At 30.2% G+C, this 22,191-nt stretch overlaps 1 protein-coding gene across 1 annotated transcript in view; it reads left to right on the plus strand.

The window, feature by feature from the left end:
- Positions 1-3,095: 3,095 nt before the first annotated feature.
- The window catches only part of LOC142322041 (RYamide receptor-like), a 591,685-nt gene continuing 572,589 nt past the window's right edge, over positions 3,096-22,191 (plus strand). The window contains exon 1 of the mRNA XM_075360648.1: positions 3,096-3,472. The gene's annotated coding sequence lies outside the window, so the exon portion shown is untranslated. The remainder of the gene's footprint in view (positions 3,473-22,191) is intronic.

Consider the following 22,191-nt stretch of genomic DNA (forward strand, 5'->3'; position numbering starts at 1 on the left):
CTTCGTAAGGTAAGTAAAAAACTTTCTTTTTTGTTGGTTTAAATAGCGATAATAATAAATTATTTAAAAGTTCTTCAAATTTGCGAGATGATCTGGTAGCCTATATCATGTGATTTTCAGGTTAAGTGAATTTTGTTCAGTGTGTTTAATTAAAATACAGCTGTTTATTTTATTATTAATCTTTTTTTTTTTGTTTACAGGAACAATATTTTACAACAAATATAAAACTTTATGGAAGACGAATCCATTAATATATTTCTTTAAGTAAATGTGCTTTTATATTTAAATTCGATTAATGTTTGTGTATAATTAAGAAAGAAAATGCCATCAGTGACATTCAAAATATTAATAGATGTTAAAAAATTGACAAAACAACTTGACAACGAAATACTTTTCATGACATTTGATGGTAAAAAATTATGTCAGAACACCTTCAAATAATAAACCAGGAGGACGTTAAAAATGAAGAAAAATGGACTATAGAAGAGTCCGACATTACAATAAGAATTTATGTAAATAAAAAATGACTGTACAACATTAACGAAAGTTGTTTTACATTATTTTTTTTTTTTTTAAATTAGCATAAACAAAATGTTACTCTTATGATATATACAAGGATTTTGATACATTATTCATGAAAATTCAGATGTTTTAAAATTGAAAAAATTATTCATAACATATTTTTGACTTGTCAGCTTTTTTGTTACTTCAATAATTTTTAACTATTTCTGTTTAATAATTTCTAATAAATAAGTTTCAGTCTATCTTAAATTACTTTTTAATGTTTATTATTTAAAAAAAAAACTTTTATGATTAAATACGATCTTTTTTTATTTTTATAATTGATTTTGTTTAATCCCCTTCAAATCTATTTTCAAGTTTATTGTTATTATTATTATTATTATATAAATAAATAATCCATCTTTTAAAAGTTTTTGTATAACTATTTATAGCATCTTTGTAATCTGCGATTTTATGATCTGGGTGTTTTCTTTGGCATTTGAAGGTTGTAAAAACTTTGTTGACCCTTAAGCCTGAAAGGGAACTGATTATATCTTGTTTCTACAAGCTTCCTCTATCACGTCAAAACTATCGAAAAAATATTAATTTTTATTGCAAGAAAATAGCGCTATTCCTGACTGCCGATTATAAAATGCTTTTTTGCGTTTCAGAATGCTTTAGTTCTCGCTCGGTAGCAGTCTGTTTACTTCATTTCTTTGCATTATTTTATCACATTGCAAGTTTCCCATATTTTCATTTCTTGCAAACGCAACATGATTTGTAAAACTGCATTAAAAAAAAATCCAACAGTTTTTCAATGTTATTTAAAAATTTGACTCTTTAAATTCGGCTCAAATTAAACCTTCTTTAGTTGTTTTATTTGATGCTGATTTCTTACGTTCGAAATTTAGAAGAAGATTAAAAAAAAATTATCACTTATTGTTAATAGATTTTCCTTATCAGACTTTATTTTTATTAATCAGGTTCAAAAAGATAGAAAATTCCCAATTTGACCAGTCTTAACATTAAACAAGATATATTATCAAAATTTAATTTTATTAAATGCAACGACTTCAATAAAACTGTTCCTTAAAATAGTATTATATAATTATTTACAGCTTTACTATTAGTATATCTATGAATTACTTTTAGATCTTAAATTAATATTATCTTGTAATTATTTTTAGTACCTCTGTTATTCACTAAATTAGTAAGTTGTTACCAATTGTTTTTTTTTAATATGACACCAAACTAATATTGTTGAAATTTAAAAAATCTTTTCTTAAAGCGATTTAAAAAATAATGTTGGTATTATTTTTTTTATTAACCTTTAAAAGAATCGAAATTAAAAAAATATACCAGTTTAAAGTTTTTTATATTTATTTTTACAAAATCTATGTTAAAAAAATTCTAGAGATATAACTTGTAATGAGAATTTTACTTGCAGAATATTAATTTTAGAAAAATTTAAAAACTTTATCTAATTTTTCAGTCTATAATTATGCCGACGACAATATGCCTGATAAATTATAAATAAGATTCGTCATTATAAATTCATCAGTCGGTCAAAAATCTTGAAAGCCAGTCAAAAATCTCGGAACTTATTAAAATAAATCCTGTTTATTATTAAATGTTAAAAACAATTTAAAATTAAGAAAGCGATAAATTGATGAAAATTTTTATAATTATATTAACAATAGGACGATAAAGGTTTATAACAGAATGTATTTTTGCCATTGAAAAAATATCGAAAATTTGTTAAAGAGGAATGCAGTCGCTCAGTTTTCCACAGCACAATAGAAGTACAGACAAATATTAGGTCCGTACAATATTGTAAGCTTGTAAGTGAAGCAATGCTGTTGTTTTTAATAGTCGATCAACATTACATCTACCAATTTTAATAGAAGTTCTTTTCTTCATAAATCTTTACCCATCCCTTTTTGAGTGAAATTATGTAAAGGCACATGTACTCGTAATATTTCTGATAAAATACAGTTCAGTGTAAAATGATTTCCTACCGTTACAAACAGCAATTTTTGTTTTAAATGGAGACTGTATTGAAATCCAACACGAGAGACATTTTATAAACATTAGAAATCACATAAAATCATGTTCGGAAATAAATTTATACGCAAAGTTTTATATATTCATTTATTAATGAAGTTACATATCGTTGAAATTGACTACCGGAAGAACGAGATACTTTTTGTGAGTAAATTAAGGTAATCCTTTAAGTAAAAATTCTCTTCAGATAGATTAAAACAAGTATAACGCAGAAAATAATAAGGTTTAATAATAAATACAAAACTCAATTATTTTCATCAAGCGGTTCACAATACAATCTCACTTCAAAAACAATCTTTTTATTAAATGATGGTGGACACTATAATAGCTATTTGATATGTTATTATTTAATAAACAATTTTAAACAAAGTATAATATTTAATAACTTATTAATATGTAGTTAGACTGTATAAATGCAATTAATAAGTCACGGTGGGTTTATGAATTTATTTTAATTGTGTAGAAGGAGGGAGTGGGAGATCAGAGTTACTGTAGATGTTTTTGTTAATATGATCGTCGACTGACCACTGTGTGTAAGCAGTCTTCTATCTGTATTCCGTCTTTATCAGCCTACAGTTGCCAGTTGTTTATCGTTCCCGTGCGGGTGAGGTTGACTGTGTTTGTTGTCAGGTGAAATTTAAAATTGCATTATGATTATTTTGTGCGAGTTACTGTTAATTGTAAAGCGAAATATTTTACAGTTTTTCATGGTATTTAATCGTATTTTTATCTAATTACAAGTTATGCGTATTGTTTTTTTAATTACTATCGGTTTAATTTGTGTAAGTGTTAAATGAACATTTATCGGATACGTTTTTTCATCACATTATTCCATTATAAATGTACGTACTTATTTAAAAATAAGTGCATTTTCACAACAACAAGTACATTTTCACAATATTAACTGGTATGTATTAATGCAATGTAATTTTACCAATTAAAAATGTAATTTTTCTATGTAAAGTAACCTATAGATAAATGAGTAAAATAATGCTTTATGAATTTTCATGATAAGAATTTAATTTTCAATAAGAATAACTTTCTTTTAAATTACACGTTTTCTTTTTTAATTTTCAAAAGAATTTATTACTATAGCAATTTGACTTGACTAATTTTTAATCTCTTAATATATAAAACAGATGCTCAGCCTTTACAAATAGTCTCAAAATTATACTGAATTATATTTTTCCTTGCACTAGTAATATATTATCTGGTTCCCATCAGAATAATTATTTACTCAATAAGCTGTTTTTTTATTTTTTTAAATTATTCAAATATTTTTTCTATTATTCGTTATTTGATTCGGTGTATTTCATTCGTATAGAAAAGTTGATTTTTTCGTTACCGTAATGTTAATAAAATAAATTAAACTTATTTGTAGGCTAATTCATCGATTCTAAAAAAAATTCTTTGTTAATATTTCAGATTTAAATTTTAATTGATCAAAGTTGAGGAGAACATTCATCGTTTGAGTTGTAGATCAGAAGGACGTAGTTTTATTTTTGGCGGTGCATGTTTTTAGCCTAACGGCAGTAAGAAATAGATCTGTTATTCTTATTATTATTATTTTAATCTAGTGAATAGGCTTATGTCTGTTATAGTATTCATTGAGGTTAATTTAAAGAAGCAATCTAACAATAATTTATGTTTATAACTTGTGCTCAAAATTTATTGTTTAACGCGTACTCTACAGAATTGTTTGAAAAAATATTCTACTCTTATCTTCTACATCTTTACTGCATTGTACCTGTGTGCGCGCGCGTTTGGTATATCTGTATAAAATCTAGAACATTAATTATTTTTAATTTTTTGTAGTTGGGAATAATATGTTTCATCAGTGTATTGCAAAATATTCTTTGCTGTGATATTTAGCTTCAAACAGAAATTGTTTTGTTTAACGAGACAATTTTATTAATACGCAAAACCATAATTTAATTTATCCTTTTTTGTTTTAGGATTGTGTAATTTAGTACTGAGTGTATTTTATATTTATATGAATTGAGGTCTTGTTTAGCACAATTACTTTTTTCCAGTTTTATTTATTTCTTAACTTGTGTAGAAATCATTAAATTCTAACACATGTGTGTGTGTGCGCGCGCGCGAGTTTGCTTATGGGTAGGTATATTTGTGTGCGCGGGTGTAAAAATATTATTTATATAAAGGTTGCCTTTCTTTAGAAGTATGCAGAGTAGACAGACTGGTTTTGTAAATTCTGTAATTAATCCTTTTTTACTTCCTTGTACGAAGTAAAGGAATTATTGCGAAAGCGAAAAATTTCGGTTTCCAAATTTCAACGGAAATATCCATTCTGAACATCCCTGAATCCATTTTGACTGGTTTCGGCGTGACGTCTGTATGTATGTACGTACGTATGTATCTCGTATAACTCAAAAACCATTAGCCATAGGATGTTGAATTTTGGATTTAGGATTGTTGTAACATCTAGTTGTACACCTCCCATTTTGTTTGTAATCGACTGAACAAAAAGTGTGATCGAAAAAAATTGGATTTTGAACTTCTTAACTGCAGCGATAAACTCTCATTTTGAGTGTTTTTCAACAATATATCTATCATAAAGTGGTACTTATTTTCATCGGTTCCAGAGATGCAGCCAAATAAAATTTTAATCAGTGAAATATTTGGATATTAGGGGAAGGCACATTGGTTCGAATCAGATTTCATCTCCTTTTTTTTAATTTCAATATATTGATTTATTAATAATTATTAACCTCTCATTGTAAAAAAATTGCACATTGTAAAAAAAATAATAACACAAAAAAACATCAAAAGTTAATGAAATAAAATTTTATATACTTTTCATTTTAAAAAAATGTGTAAATGTAATTTAATAGGCGTACAAGGAAGTGTCATCTGTTGTTCACATCAGATTTTTTTGAACTTATTTTTAATTTAAACAAAATAAATCAACTGCTGTACGCTTTTAATCATATTAAATAAATTAATCATTCCCTTCTACGATAGTGTTTTTTTTAAATTTTATATCGCACATTATTCGTCAAAATATAAAGTATGATTTTAATAGTAAATATTTCTATTTCTGTTTTTAACATTAATATTTACTTCGTTATATAGTTCAATATTTTGTAACTGTAGTTATGTTAAAAAAAAAAAACATCTTACACAGCAATTAATTGTTTTTTATTAGTTAAATAACCTTCAACTTTAACGATGTTACTATTGTAATAACAAGCGTACATTTTAAATGATCTCAAAGGAAAGATTTTTTTTAATTTTCAGCATTTTCTGTGATTTTTCGTATCTAGAGAGTAATTATATGTACAGAGACAATTTTTTCCCTGGTTTTTAGAATTTTAAAATAACAAAAATATCTTTAAAGTGATAAAGATATTTTTAAATGATAAAGTTATCTTTAAAAGTTTCAAACGATAGGGTTTTTGTGATCGATTAACATCTTATTTATTTAGTTTTTTGGTCTAAATAAAATATTGACTATAAATTGATAAAGAATACACGTGTTTTAAAAACAAATGACGATTTTTTTTATAACTTTTCTCTAATGAAATACAGAATATTTTATCCCTATAAATGGATAAACAGACGTAAAACAGGAAAATAAATTTTCCTTTTATATCAAGTTATGAGGATTTTCTTAGAATAGATTTAAATTTATACGAATCGACGCTGAAAAGAACTACATAACTTTCTTATCTGACTGTCTGGAAATGTAACTTTTTTATAGCAAATACTCAAGCGAGTGACGAGTTAGTCATTTTATTATTTCCTTCACTATAGAAATAGCCTCCTTAAGAATTTTCAATTTTAGGACTAACCATAGATGGCCACTTAAAACATGTTTGTTGTTTTTTTAGTTCACAAAACATATCATTGAAGAGTGATAAAACAACATTATTGTTTAATAATCGTGGCTTGTGGGACGAGAGAGTAAATAATTGTAAACAGTTTCGATTTTTATTCTTTTTTTCATATTTATTTATTTTTCCCGGAGAAACAAAACAAAAATTACTTAATTTTGTTTACACTCTTGTCAATAATTTCCGTTATAGAAATAATTGTTAGAAATATTGTAACTAGAAGTAATTTTAACAAAAATATTGTGGTCAACCAATCATTTGATTTATATGAAATACAGTTATAAAAATAGATAGTGATTAACACACGTGCAAACACAGAGAAAATTTATGCATTTTTAAGTATTTGTAAGGAATTATATTTAATAAAATAATCATCAATAATTGGGGACTCTAAACAGAATTACTAATATCTTTTCCAACCTCTTTTTTTAGAGATTTAAGGTTCATTCCTTCCGAATATTCATTTACCAATTTACTTTACCGCTTTTTTTATTTGATCCAGCTTTTTTATATGATTTAACAACAGTATATAAGAAATGAAAAATGTAAATTAAAGAGTTTATTTAATCAAATAGTTTCATAAATAATTCAAATATTTTAAATCGTTCATTAATTGTTACGGACCGCCACTGATTAAATGTAAAACTTTCGAAACCGTCTCGTTTGTCTTTCTGAATATTTGAAGGTCTGCAATATATTGCGTTTTATTAATACTCTTCTGTTTGTTATTGCTCGTTAATAATAGCTGTTAAATCCACAGGTATAGCAATAAAGTGTAGCAGTAAAAGTTGTTATAAATAACAAAAAAAAAAAAAAAATTAACGCCCAATATTTTACTTTATAAAATTGTTGCTACTGTACGTGAGAAGAATATGTGTACCGATTGCTGTGATTTAATTTTAATATTATCGTATCTTGTCCTGACTGACTGACTGATTGAATGATTCATCAACGCCCAGCAAAAACTAAGGAAGAGAAATTGATGACAATATATATATATTTATTATTTTTTTTACGGTGACGTGCCCTCTAAGAAAAGATGTTTTTTTAATTTATAGGTAACAAATGAACATATCGATATGATTTTTGGTGTGTCTAATCTTCGTGTGAATAATATCTAAACACCAATTTCTAGATGTTTTGAAATTCCGAGTTTAAAGGGTTAAAATTAATTTTGAGATTTTTGGTGTGTGTAATTTTCGTATAAATATCTAAAAATTGATTTCTAGATTTATCGAAATTCGACCTTAAAAAGGTGAAGGAAAGTAAAATAAATATGGACGATGATTCCAAATTTTCCCCACTTCTGACTATTCTAAACAAGGTAATTACTAGAATGGTGGTTGAAAATACTGTTCAGATAATAATATAAAAACCAATTTTGGGCCTTTTTTTATTTCAACTTTTTAAGGGGTGCGGCGGTGTACGGCGTGGGGGCTCAACCAACTCAGCCATTGTTACTATATGTGCGACATGACTGGCTGTATCTGCCTTCGGTTATTGACTAAAACAAAAATCGGATGGGGCTGTGTCGGGGCGCACGGCCGTTGGTTTAACGTAAAATCTTACAAATCTTGGGTGAAGTTCTTCCTAGCTACAGACTGACCAACTTATCTGTAGAGTTAAGTGGGAGAGCCGCCATCGTATTTTTTTTTGAACAAATTTAAAAGTCTCCAATGGAAAATTTTAGTTTCTTCATTTGGCCAACTCTACAGTTACATTGGTCGGTCTGTAGCTCAGAGGAACTTCATCCAAGGTCTGCACGGTTTCACGTTAAACCAACGGTTGTGTGCTTTTAGTTACTTTTAGTCGTATTGGATTGAAATAAAAACGAGACATTGACTGCGTACTAAAATTAATTTTAACATAAAACAGACACTAAATGGTACATGATATTTATTTTGACTAATACTTGACAATTTTGTTCAACATTAGTCTGTGATATGAGAAGTAAGAGACATAAGGTATAATAAGCAGCGGTAGAGGTGCTCGCGCCGTTGGCGTCGTTCACTGACCGCGCTGTGCCAGTTTTGCGACGCTCCTAAAACAGTCTCAAACGCTCGGCACCGGACACCTGCGGTACCTGTGCGTGACCCATAACTTTTTCTTTCCAACGATATGCGTAATTTATATTTCCGGCTGGCTTTTGTGCGGGCTCAGGCTGACATATTGAATTTTCATACTTTTTTACACGTTTAATTTAATTTTTTACACTTAAATATTGCCCAAAAGAAACTTATTATTACTTAAATCGATCTATCTCAACAAACTCTAAACACAAACACACGAATCACCGCGCTATCACGTCTAAATCGTGAGCTACACTGAATGGAAATAAGTGAGAGCGCCAGTTTTGCAATCTGCGCTGTGCTTCCTCACTACCAACCCGTTCACCAGTGACGCAAACTCAAAGTCGTATCGGTGAGCTGACCATGTAAGTTATAAAATGGCACGGCATCTAGGTCTCTGAAACTAATATTTATGGAGTTATTAAGGGAGGACGATATAGACCTTTTTGTTACGCTACAAATATCTGTTCTGGTACCCGTATGTTTCGATGTGATTTTAAAGACGTTTCACGCCAAAACATAAAACAGAAGTAATTAAAGATTTTAAAAAATGAGAAAAAAGTACAGGCACCTCCTATTGATGCTTATAAAGTAACGCTAAGAACCGGACGAAATAATTTTTAACCGTACTTGGTACGGGTAACCAGTTATCGCTAAGAACCGGACGAAATAATTTTTAACCGTACTTGGTACGGGTAACCAGTTATAACTAATATTCTTAAGATGATGCCCGACTATTTTGAAACCTGCATTCTTAGACTACTCATAGTTTCTGATGTAGGATTGTTGTAACATCTAGTTGTTTAATTCCTGTTTTGCCTGCAATCGACTAACCAAAAGGGTCCAGAAAAGGCTAAAATTCCCCAAAATTTGGATTTTTGACTTTTTCTTAACTGCATTAATAACCCCTCACTGAGGGGTTATAATTCCAACTGTATTATAATAAGTGGAACTTATTTTCATTGATTCTAGAGTTTAGCAAAATAAAATTTTAATTAATGAAATATTTGGATTTTACAAGGGAGGCACATCGGTTCGAATGAGACTTCACTTCTTTTTTTATATTTAGTTTTTTAACTTTTTTTAAATTTAAATATGTTAATTTATTAATATTTATTATTAACCCGTGATTATAATAAAAAAAATATAATAAATAATAATTCAATAATAACAAAAAAAAAAAAATATATATATCCTTTATATATATATATTTGTATGCATCTTAATTTTTATTTTTCTCTTTTACTTCGTAACTTATAATATTAAGAGGAATTTCAAGAAGCATTACAGCTATTAAGATTATTGTGCCATCGTTATAAGGGAAACATAGTTCTCGAACTGGTGATCAAATAAACCCGGCCCATTCCAAAAACCTGCAACGCTTAGGGGAATAGGGATCATTACCAATCTTACTGAACTTTGTGTAAAGGGAGGACTCAAGGATGAATAAAAGAGGCAAGAAATGGGAATAGGAGGGGAAGAAAAGTGAGAAAGTCAATCTAAATAAAAAGGAAAACGTTAATAAAAAAGAATCAAATACGCTTAGAGTTTAGTAGCGGGCGGTGTTCTGCCTTCAGTTTCGTGGAAGATCGGGGTATTTATGTAGCTAGGATAGACTAGCATCTTACTACGTTGAGTAGCTTAACTGTATCCTGTAATAAACCTTTCCTTTTCTTCGGGAACTAAATGGCCACCCAAAATTGCTCGGATTTTCGAAAGAAATACATTCTTGCAAATTATTAGATATTTGTAGCACTTAAAAGTGTACAACTAAACTAATAGACTTTCCTATCAAATTCTTTATTACTGGAAGTTGTATTCTTAATTAAGAAAACAGTAACTAAATTTTATCTGTCTTATTACTTTATTAGCGTTGTGAGTCGCTATGAAATTTCTGAAGCTGAATGAAAATTTGGCCGGCCTCCTTGGCGCGAGTGGTAGCGTCTCGGCCTTTCATCCGGAGGTCCCGGGTTCGAATCCCGGTCAGGCATGCACTTTCACACACGCTACAAATCATTCATCTCATCCTCTGAAGCAATACCTAACGGTAGACCGGGAGATTAAACAAAAAAAAAAGCTGTATGAAAATGGGTTCATTACAATAGAGTACTGATTTATTATGGGAATAGGTTTTGTTAAGAAAACCACTCCGATTCGGAAATTACGTAATTCTTTCAGTATTGTATTTAGTAAACGTAAAACGTAAAATTCATATTAAATATACCATTCGTGTTATGTAATGGTTAGGCTTTTGCTGATATGAATACATTCAAAATTTTTATTTGTTTAAAATTTACAAAATATTTATTATTCTTGATTTTACGTGTTAAGTATCTGTTTTTATTGTTATCATTTTGATTATTTATATGGTTAGATTATTTAAGCAAAGGTTTTTCAACTTAGCGGTTACCACCGCGTGGTTACATATAAATATTCTGTTTAGTACCATTAATAACTGAAGTTACTTAACATAACGTAATATAATAATATGTTTTACAAGAAAAGTGAATATTATTTACATTTATCTAGGACATGTAAAATGTGTTGTAAAATTTTATGTATCTGATGTTATATTGTGTTGTTAAAAAAAATTTAGTATAATTTCCCATATCATTTTATCATTTATATGTGTTGAAATACCGTTTCAGAATTTAAATCAAGTAATTTATTTTTAAAAAACATTACTATAATTACAGTTTCATCCAAATAAAGAATTTTTTTTTCTGTTTTCATATAAAAAAAACGTAATGAGCCGCTCTACTTCTAAATTCGCGTCGTATGAGATATTTTTATTCTAAACAAGTTTTTCTGAACTCTTAGCTGTTAAATGATGTTTAAAATTTATAATTTGTATAATCTGGAATTAAGTACAAGAAAATTAATAATCAGTGAAATATAAATTTATCTATTAGTTCCTAATTTTACTGTTTTCTATTAGCAAAACTTTTGTTCTTTTCGAATCATCTACCTAGTCTAGTTTAAACTGTCCATTCTAATCATTAGCAGCTGCTTTATAGTCGTTACTAGTATTGTAATCTTAAATAAATGGAATAGGATAGTGATCTGTTCCTTTTTTTATCAGAAACACTTTTAGATATGATATATCTTCCGGTTAAAGTTTGATTTATAGATTATTTTATAATATATATAAAAAGAAAATGTTCATTAGATTTTCATATTTTTTTAAGAGTTGATTTATTTACAGGCAATATTAAATTCCTGCCGGCTCCGTGGCGCGAGTGGTAGTGTCACGGCCTTTCATCTGGAGGTTCCGAGTTCGAATCCCGGTCAGGCATGGCATTTTCAAACACGCTACAAATCATTCATCTCAACCTCTGAAGCAATCCCTGATGGTCCCGGAGGTTAAAAATTCACAATCGAATTTATATCATTTTCACAATTTCAGTCAATGATTTATAGGGAAAACTAAGGGCATCAGTTTTGAAAATTTCTCAGAGACATTAAAATTGTTGATCTAGTTCATTAAACTTTTAACATTTTTTTTAGAGTAGTCTTTAAAATTAAATATACAAAATAATTATTTATATATATATATATATATATATATACACACACACACACACACGCTCTCACACGCACGCACACACACACCCTCACACCCCCCACACACAGTCGTATATATAATATTTAGCTTCCTATACATTTTTCTCAAAATTAATTTTTTCTGTTACAATTAAAATTATATATTTATTAAAATTATCAAGTTTAATTTTCTACACGACTACCCAAAACGGAGTTTAGTGTATTTGGGTGTTTGTATGTTTGTTTCACTGTAGAAGCTCAACGGCTGAACCGATTTAGACGTATGACTTCCGCGTTAGAATCCTTACGTTACCAGGAGTGGCATAGGCTACATAAATATATATGTAAACTATATATGTTAAAATAAATTTAAAAAACATAGAAAAAAAATTATATTATCTACAAATACTATGTACAAAATTGTCACCCACAAGCTCTTTCATTATCCTATATTAAGGCGCAATGTTTTTTTTTAGCAGTTGTTTTTAATTTTTGTTTAGTGTATTTTAATTTTTAATCTTTATTTCTTGTTTTTGAATTTAACTCTAAAAGCTTTAAAAAGTGTGTTCCAATAAATGCTATTTCTTTTGAGTTCAGGATTAATAAAATGGGAAAGGATTTTTTTTATAATACAGTTTTAGTTTTTTTTTAATTTTTAAGTTATATTTTAACAAATTTTTTTAGCCAAATATACTTTTGCATTCGACATGCCTAACTCACCAAAATGCAGGACATATTCAATGCTGATAATATCTTCACCATGTTCACTACTGGAAATGGGTGTATACAAAACGTTATTGCTCTAAGAAAAAGTAAATCTGAGTAGTGCTTCTAGTATCCCAGAAGTTTTGCACGCGATAAAGCTATAAAAATGGCTGGGACAGATGGAGTAAAGTAACAAATTAATTTAACTTTTCTGTTTGAGTTTTATTTTTTTTCAATATGAAAAAGGAAATTTGTGTGTTCGATTCGTTTAATACCTATCTGTACCTGTAAAAGTTTGTAAAATTATTACTCGTAACATAAGGAGTACTGCAAGATACAGGACGCAGTATGCCAACCCGTAGAGTGTATAGCTTTTTACATACTCCTTAGTACAGTTGTGATAAATGGCAATGTGATAAATGGCATTCTTTATCAAAGCATATTATTTTCTGAATTTATTCATTTCCTTCAGAAGATAACATAAAATAATATTTTTACGAGACAGTTTAGGAGCTTCAATAAAGGAAAAAATATTCAATTGACATGTTTTTCAAGTAGTTTGTCTGAAAATTTGTATTAGATAAATTTTCAGAATAAAAGCGAGTAAACAAAAAAAAATATCTACCATTTTAATTACATAACGAAGATAAAATATGTATAATGATTAAAAATCACTTTTGAATCGATTTAATATTTAAAAAATAAATTAATTTTAATATTGTTTTCATATCTTGTTTACTAGTGTAAGAATTGTTAGTCTTAAGTTATAGAGGCAATTCTTTATGTCGTGTAATATATTGTTTGCGAAACGAGTTATTAAATTTGGCAATAAATCTTGATTACCTTCTCACATATTTATTGCACATATTAATAACAATAAGAGATAATAATACTACATCTAATCAATTTCTTTTACGTATTTATTTGTTTTTTTTTGTCTTTTTTTTCTATTATTTCATCATATCGTACTTTACAAAGTACCTTTCTCAATTGTTAGAGACTGCTCATTCTAGAAAGATTCAATTGATTTTTTTCTAGAAAGAATCGACAAATGAGACTTGCAATTTTCTTTTTATTTTTACTTTCCCGGTGAATATAGTTACAATAACTTTTTTACTAATAACTCTGTTAATAGGTAATGTCTATTAATGTGATCATGTCAAAAATAAGCTATTGGTATTTTGCAAATGTTCACGTTTTAGGGTAAAACTAGTTCATTTAGACAAAAAAACAAACATATGTATGTACGTATGTCGCACTGCTTTTGGCCTAAATCTCAGGATTGACCGAACCGATTTTCTTCAAATTTGCCTCAAATATTTCTATATGTGGGAGACATTGATCATAATATTTTTTTCAAAATTTGTTAAGGGGTGGGGAATATCGCGAAAAAACCATTTCGATTTTCTCCAAAGGTATTTTAGAGAAAACTCTATTAAAGGAAATATGTTACCTACAATATATATATATATATATATATATATAAATAAATAATACAAAAATCAACTCCCACCTTTTAAAATTGAAATACGTATACGTTTTTGTTCTTTTGCTCTAACTCCCTTCGGTTTAAATTTTTTAAAAATTATGTTGTAGCTTTATTCTTCAGATATAGAGTTATCAAGAAATGCCAAAATTTTTATAATTATAGACCCCTGACCTAAAATGCAAGAAAGTTTTTTGAAAATTTTATTTTTTTTATTTAGCCTTTATTGAAGGGTGTGTTAGATTTAGAGAAAGTTTACTGAAGCAAATTTGTTAAGCTTAACCTATGTAGGAATATGTTTTCAAAAGCTTTTCTTAAAATTTATTCCCCACCTCTAAAAAATTATGTACTGTTTTTTGTTTTTTGGTTCTAACTATTTTAATTTTTATTATTTTGTATTTTTCTTCATCACTTAATATAAAGGAGTATTGAATTAAAGTAGCTTTATCACCTGTATTATATTCCGAGCTCAAAAATGAGAAGCAATTTTTTCGTTTCTTTTATAGAGGTTATATATATTATCTTTTCAATAGTTTTAATTCCGCGGAAAATATAGCTAGAATAGCTGTATCACAGGGCAAAGTAAGGTGATCATGTCAAAAATAGGGTATCGGATTTTTTAAACAATTTTCTTCTAAATTAATCTCTTTCTTTTGGAGATCAATTGTATACAAATAAACTTTTCATAAAATTTCCCCACAGAGTATAGAACCCCTAAAATGAAAAGGTTTTCTCTTTGAAATTTGAGAATCTCGATGATTAAATTTTATTTTGGAAGTCATGATTTGACCGGCGTAACCGGGAAAGCCAGCTATTTTTAAAAATGAAATTAATAATTCTAATAATGAAATGAATATTTGTTATTTTACGCCGATCTTCGCGGGGGAATGGCAACGTCTTCTTTTTTCATCTGGAAGGCTCTGGGTTGGAATCCTGGCAGGTTTAGCATTTTTCGTACATATTTCATATCATATTCCTACCCATAAGCTTTGAAGTTATAGCGTAAATTAATAATGTAGCAAAAATAAATAATTTTATATAATTAATTAATTTTTAATATGTAATTTTGAACCATCTTTAGAGAGTAGTGAACGACTGATATCTTGTTTAAGGACTGTACATTAGTAAATAAAAATGCATGCCTTTTTTTCTATTAAACAACCAGTAAAATCTTTGTACTTTGCTCTTATGCAAACTGAATTATTTGTTACTGTATTTTATATATACAATTACTATTTAGGAATTAAAAATATTATTTAATTCTGTTATAACCTAAATAAAATATATTAACGGTACTTGTCATTTATATAAATGGCCGTTAAGAGAATGAAGTTGCATTAGACGAAATTGTTCTGTCAGCAGAAAAACTAATCAGCAGTAATGCCATTAGAATGTTATTATATATTACAGTTTTTTTATTGGATTATTTTATCTGGTTGAAAGATTCTTGGTCACGGAACAAATGGGGATGGGGTAAAGAAATATTTCACAAAATTGGTATCAAAGATAGGGGACTAGCATAATATGGCAGCCAATTTAAAGGAATGAAGGAAAATGGTGAGGGAAATCAAGAACCGTCGACGTTTGTAAAGAATATGAAATAGGATTGATCTCAAAATGGGAGTATTATTAAAAGGAAAAACTGAACGATCACTCTGCTTATTTTTTAACCTCAAAATTTTATTATAATAGAAGAAAAGGTTAGTATTTTGTTATTCGATAGAATATAAAACAGTTGTCATTGTATGTATGCGAAAATAAATACCAATGCATGTAAAAGTAAATTAAACATCGATTATTTCAGAATGATTATTATTAAATCAATCACTATTATAAAAAAAATTCGATAAAATTGTGTTAAAATATCTGATGTGGACACCATATGACTTCCTTATACGCCTACTAAATTATATATACACATTTTTTTACAATCGGTGGTTAATAATTGTTAATAAATCAATATATTTAAATGAAAAAAAGTTAAAAAAAAAATGAAATGAAGTCTGATTTAAACCGATATGTTTTCTTTTTGTCCGATCCAAAAATTTCATTAATTAATGTTTCATTTGGTTATAATTCTGGTACCAATACTAAATAAAAATGCATGCCTTTTACTATTAAACAACCAGTAAAATCTTTGTACTTAGCTCTTAAGTGATGCATACTGAATTATTTGTTACTATATCTTAAATAAACAATTACTATTTACGAATTAAAAATATTATATAATTCTCTTATTACCTAAATAAAATATACTTTCTGTTAAGAAAAAGTCCAAATTGCAACTTTTTGGGATTTGGGGCTTTTTTGGACAGTCTTGGTCTAGTCGATTGCAATCAAAAGGGGAGGTGCACAACGAGATGTTACAACAGTCCTAAATCCAAAATTTCAATATTCTACGGCTAATCGTTTTTGAATTATGCGAGATTCATACGTACGTACGTACAGACCTTACGCCGAAACTAGTAAAAATGGATTCAGGGATGGTCAAAATAGACTTCCGTTGAAATCTGAAAACCAAAATTTTACGCGATCACAATACTTCTTGTACTTTGTACAAAGAATATATAAAATAATTTCTTTCAAAGTTGCTAATTTTTTGTATCTGCTGCTATACATTTGTTATAAAAGAAATTCAATGATTTTCTCTTAGCTAAAAATAACGAAGTTAAATTTTGTTGCCGTAATTGTGTTACAAAAATAATAACAGCTAAAAAAAGTAAGATAGGAAAACTATTTTAAAGCCTTTAAGATATGATTTCTTTTATGTGATTTAAATGAGAATTGAGAATTACTCCGCAGTAGTCATTCATCTACCTTCAATTATCGTATCTGTCTCCAAGTAAAATAATCATTTTGTATCCATTTTCCTTCCTGTGATATTTAATTGAACATCTAATTTTCTAGCTTCAAACATTGAGCGTTCTAAGAGCAATCTGTCTTAAGGTCGTTCTACCTGGATTTAAGGGCAACCTCCTGTTAAAATATTATATATTACCATTAAAGTTTTATTATATACATGTGAAGAGTATAAATTCAGAAGCATATTATTTAAAACTATTTTTCGCCTGAAAAGTCAATAAAATATTAGATTAAATGAAAAAACAACGAGATCTGCAAAAACATGAAAAAGTATTTGTAAAGGGATTTTGAAATACGTTTACCTTATTTCATCATATAAAACTTCCTATGAATAATTTTGCCTAGGAGATAGCACAAAACCCACCGGGTTGGTCTAGTGGTGAACGCGTCTTCCCGAATCAGCTGATTTGGAAGTAGAGAGTTCCAGCGTTCAAGTCCTAGAAAGTTATTTTTACACGGATTTGAATACTAGATCGTGGATACCGGTGTTCTTTGGTGGTTGGGTTTCAATTAACCACACATCTCAGGAATGGTCGAACTGAGACTATACAAGACTTCATTTCATTTATACTCATACGTATTATCCTTATTCATATTCTGAAGTATTATCTGAACGGTAATTAACAGAGGCTAAACAGGAAAAGAAAGAAAAAGGTTGGTTGATAAAACCCATTGGGTTGGTCTAGTGGTGAACGAGTCTTCCCAAATCAGCTGATTTCGAAGTCGAGAGTTCCATCGTCAAGTCCAAGTAAGGCCAGTAAAGAAAGGTTATGTTGATATAAAAAAAATATATAAATAAATTAGCACAGATTTTTTTTTTGTATTTGTATGTATGTAGTCCATAACCGTTAACAGTTGTATACGATCTGACATTAGTCATAATTGAGTAACAAAAACTACATAGCCATTCTTAGGAATAATAAGCATGTCATGAAATAACATTTTAATGCTTGTTATTGAAATAACTAGCATATCCACAGGTTGTCAGGAAAAGTATAAGGAATGAAGTGGTTTTATGTTATCTTCTTCGCTCAGCCAAGTATAAGATTCCTCATCAGCTTTTCAAGCTAATTATAGTATCACAGTCAAGTTTATTTCTAAGAAATAAATTTTACGTTAGTTTTTTGTTTAGGAGTTCTTTTCTGATTTAAAGCCGTATGTTTAAGAACACATTCTTTCTACTGTTCTACAAAAGAAAGGGATGAATTATTTGTTGCTTCACACTGTTTCTTCAAAGTCTTTCAAAGGCACCAGCCAGAGTTACTTTCTCTGGGAGTAATTTATGTAATTTTCATAAGTGATTAGCGACTCATTACAAGTCATTTACAATCATTAAATTATGAAATTTAAGATACATTGATTTTAAGAAGGCAGTATTAAAATATATTGATTAGCAAAATTAATAAAAAAATGATTCCCTTATTTGAAAGAGATACGGTGCTGTTAAATGACATTATAGAGGAACTAGCGGTTCTCCATGTACATAATGTTGTCAGCAATAAATTTACTTTATGAATAATAATACATTTTATTGTCGTACTTATATCTTAAGATAAAGTTTTATTATTCCTTCGAAAAATTTTAATTGGAAATGACAATAGTTTTAACTGCATAACGATCTTATATAAAATGCATAAAGAATGAAATAATTTCTCATATGATTTTATAAAAGTGTGCATTATAGTAATACATGGATACTTTGTTACAATATGTTTATATACAAACAAGTTAAAAACTTAATCCTTTATGCGCTGAAAGTTACAGATGTGAGAATGAATGATTATGTGCAGTATACAACTTACAGTGTTTTTTAACGGTGTCATTCATAAATAATAATAATAATCCCCTGAGGTAGATAATCCTCACGTCCGGAACACAACATTTACGTTCCACGTCCAGGTCGGCAACACCTGTACTTACGTTCAATACATATAGCTGGCTAACGGGGCTCCGAGTAAATTCCTCGGATATGTTACACTTTTTGACCTGTTTACACCTTCAGGTCACCAGACGGACTGGAATTATCGGCCACCTGCAGATCATGGACAACTAAACGATTTGGAAGTGGACTCATACCGTATTTAGAGCTGGCGATGTGGCGGCCAGGGTCAATGTTGTTGCAGGTGTAACGGAGACCCTTCCGTTGTCCACATGCCCCCTGCGATGGCAAGCATATAGCAGTGGTGCTCATGTATGTTCGTGCATGGGAGCTCTGAAAGCTTCGGTGAGTAGGAGCCTGGAGTCAGTGCAGAGATTGCGCATCCGCTCTCTGCCAGGATATGTGCCGGTTCCTCTAGAGTAACGATTCGGACACACTGTAGCCAGATGCGAAGCGCCAGAAATTTGCGTATGTGGAATGAAAACACATGAGGGTGATCCATGTAAAGACCCTCCAATCTGCATCACAGTAAAGGGCACCACAACTGTCGATCAAGGAACTGCCCAGTATATAAATTTGAAACGGCTATTCAGGAAGTTAAAACGCTCCAAAAAGTAAGTTATCCTGAAGCGAAGAAAATTGTCAATGCACGAACACCACGACCATCAACCACATAGGCAGAAGCAGCTGCTGCCCCTTCCACATCTAAAATTAACGTAGAGCAGTTGCTTAATACGATGGCACCAAGTCTTGCGACAATGATAGAAAGAATCATTGATTCAAAGATTGAGTCGACTCATCGGACAGAACCAATTAAACATGAGAAGGCTCATTTTCGTACTGACGTCGTTGATATAAGAAACATACCAGCGCAGCATAAAAAACTAGCAAAACCTGCGATCATAACGCCACCAATTGACGTAACAAATAAAAATCCTGATTTATCTGGAAAAGAAAAAAGATCACTCTGTCGTCTAGTCATAAGGCTAAGGAAATTGTGACAAGAGTACAGAAAAAATCTGAGTCTACCGAAGTGGAGGTGCAAGTCATTATCGAGAAAGCACCAGACACAGACGATATAAAAACTGTACCAATAGAGCCTCCAAAAGCACAGAGAACAGCTTCGGTGAGAGCGTCTATTTCAGCCGGCCCCAGCACACCCTTAGAGATCGAATCCAGTTCATCAGCCGCGAAAATGCATCGCTTGCTAGTTTAGATTCAATAGCAACGATGCTAACTGCACCAACGAAGCTTTCATCACCTGATGGAAGCCGGAGAACGTCGTTGGCATGAGAAGAAGATGCCATGTTCGAGGCCTCAGACACACTATCATCAGAAGTTGAGGCCGTAAGAAGAATGGAAAAGCGGTGCAAGAAAGGATGGCCGAAAGGAAAGCCTAGGCGTTAAAAATTAGGATACGAAAGTGAAATGGAAATCTGAAATTATGACCTTTTATTTTTTTTTTTTGAAGTTGGACAGTGCTAATGACCAAAGTAGTCGATGCCCCTAAAAACCTCAACAAAAAAAATAAAAAAATATCTTTCCGTTGTAATGATTTGTATCACAAAATATCACACACACACACACAGACACACACACACAGACACACACACACACACACACACACACATATATATATATATATATATATATATAAATAAACACACACACACACACACACACACACACACACACACACACACACACACATAAACACACATACACACACACAAACACAGATGTAGTTCTACATTTATTGAGCCTCTTTGACCACCGGCGGACAGTGAAGATTGTGGAAGAAAAGCCTAGCAGTCACCCGATGGAAGAGAGAAGAGGCCTGCTCTTTTCCCCGTGCTACGGGGTTACGGTTTGTAAATTACTTACAGCCGGTTTCCGGAAAGGCAGGCTACAGAAGAACAGAAGAAAAACGAGTAAAAATCGGCCCGCCAACACGAAGAGGAATCCGGCACGACGGAGCCCAGCAGAGACGCAGCAGCGAAGGCAGCCCAAGTGAAGGAAGAGTACAAACTTCACAAACAATTTCACTTCACCTGTCAACCACTATCAACTTTACCTAAACTCTTACAATTATGCTCCCAACCAGCACATGCGTCTCCCTCCGGAAAGGGGAGTGAGCTCATTGCTTCCTCCAAACACTAGGGTCCCGGGAAGGAAAATTCCTGTTAGGTCGAAAGGCGCTAGCATCGCAAGGACTTCAGGAGAGGGACAGAAGGGGAATCATGCCGCTTCAAGAGCTCATATGCGCTTAGCTCCTACGATTAGCCCGGCAATTATTTCTCATTGATCTAAGGGACCGGAACGCAAATACCAAATTCGTCCATAAATAAAACACATAAAATCTTTTACCGCCCCTAAATAAATAATGACCCGCCCGATAAACCAAAGACACAGTAGCACGGGACATTTTTCCACGCTTTGTGATTAGTATGGAGATAATAAACTCCCGCTATCCTTGCGTTCAAATTAACAATAATATTATAGTTATATTATAGCTATTAGTTTCCATTATATTTCCATAATATAATGGAAACTAATAGCTAATTTAAAATCTTAACAAAATTTTAATATACATGAATATTATTTTGAGGTTTGTGAACTTAAAAATTTATTAGACAGTTGTAAGTACGAGGTATTTAAACGAAGAGAGAGAATCTCTTGCTAAGTAAAAGTGTATGAGATTGTGTTTGAAGGTAATTTACCGTAAGCTAATAGTGATGGTACAAGAGGTTTATTGAAAGTTTTTTTTTAAACCGATAATGCTAGATTGTTGTTATTTTTATAAGAATTATAAAATTATAAAAATTCCTAATGAATTATAAGGGCATTTGCGATCTAAATGTATTTATTTACTAGTGGCCCCTTGTTGCTTCTCAGCGATACTATATATTAAAAAATCGTCTAAAATTCTATTCTGTTTGCAACACGTCTCATCTCTCACCCTCTTGTTTTTTTCCCCTATTCTACTACAGGTAGAATGTATGCTCAAAACCTATTTCCACTCCGCCAAAACGTTCTACTAGCCGGTTAGGGATAATCTTTTTTTATTCTCTCCGAATGGCCTGCAGATATATCAAGCATCAACGGACCTCAAAGCAATTTTCTGTGAGTAATAACCTTAGAAATCCCCTCAATTAAGAAATGAATGTGGGTTTTTTGAGGATTTATCAGAGGAGACTCAAGTTTGGGGTCCGGTGGTGCTTGATGACA

The sequence above is a fragment of the Lycorma delicatula genome, chromosome 3 (genome assembly GCF_047948215.1).
Source record: "Lycorma delicatula isolate Av1 chromosome 3, ASM4794821v1, whole genome shotgun sequence".
Lineage (NCBI taxonomy): Eukaryota > Metazoa > Arthropoda > Insecta > Hemiptera > Fulgoridae > Lycorma > Lycorma delicatula.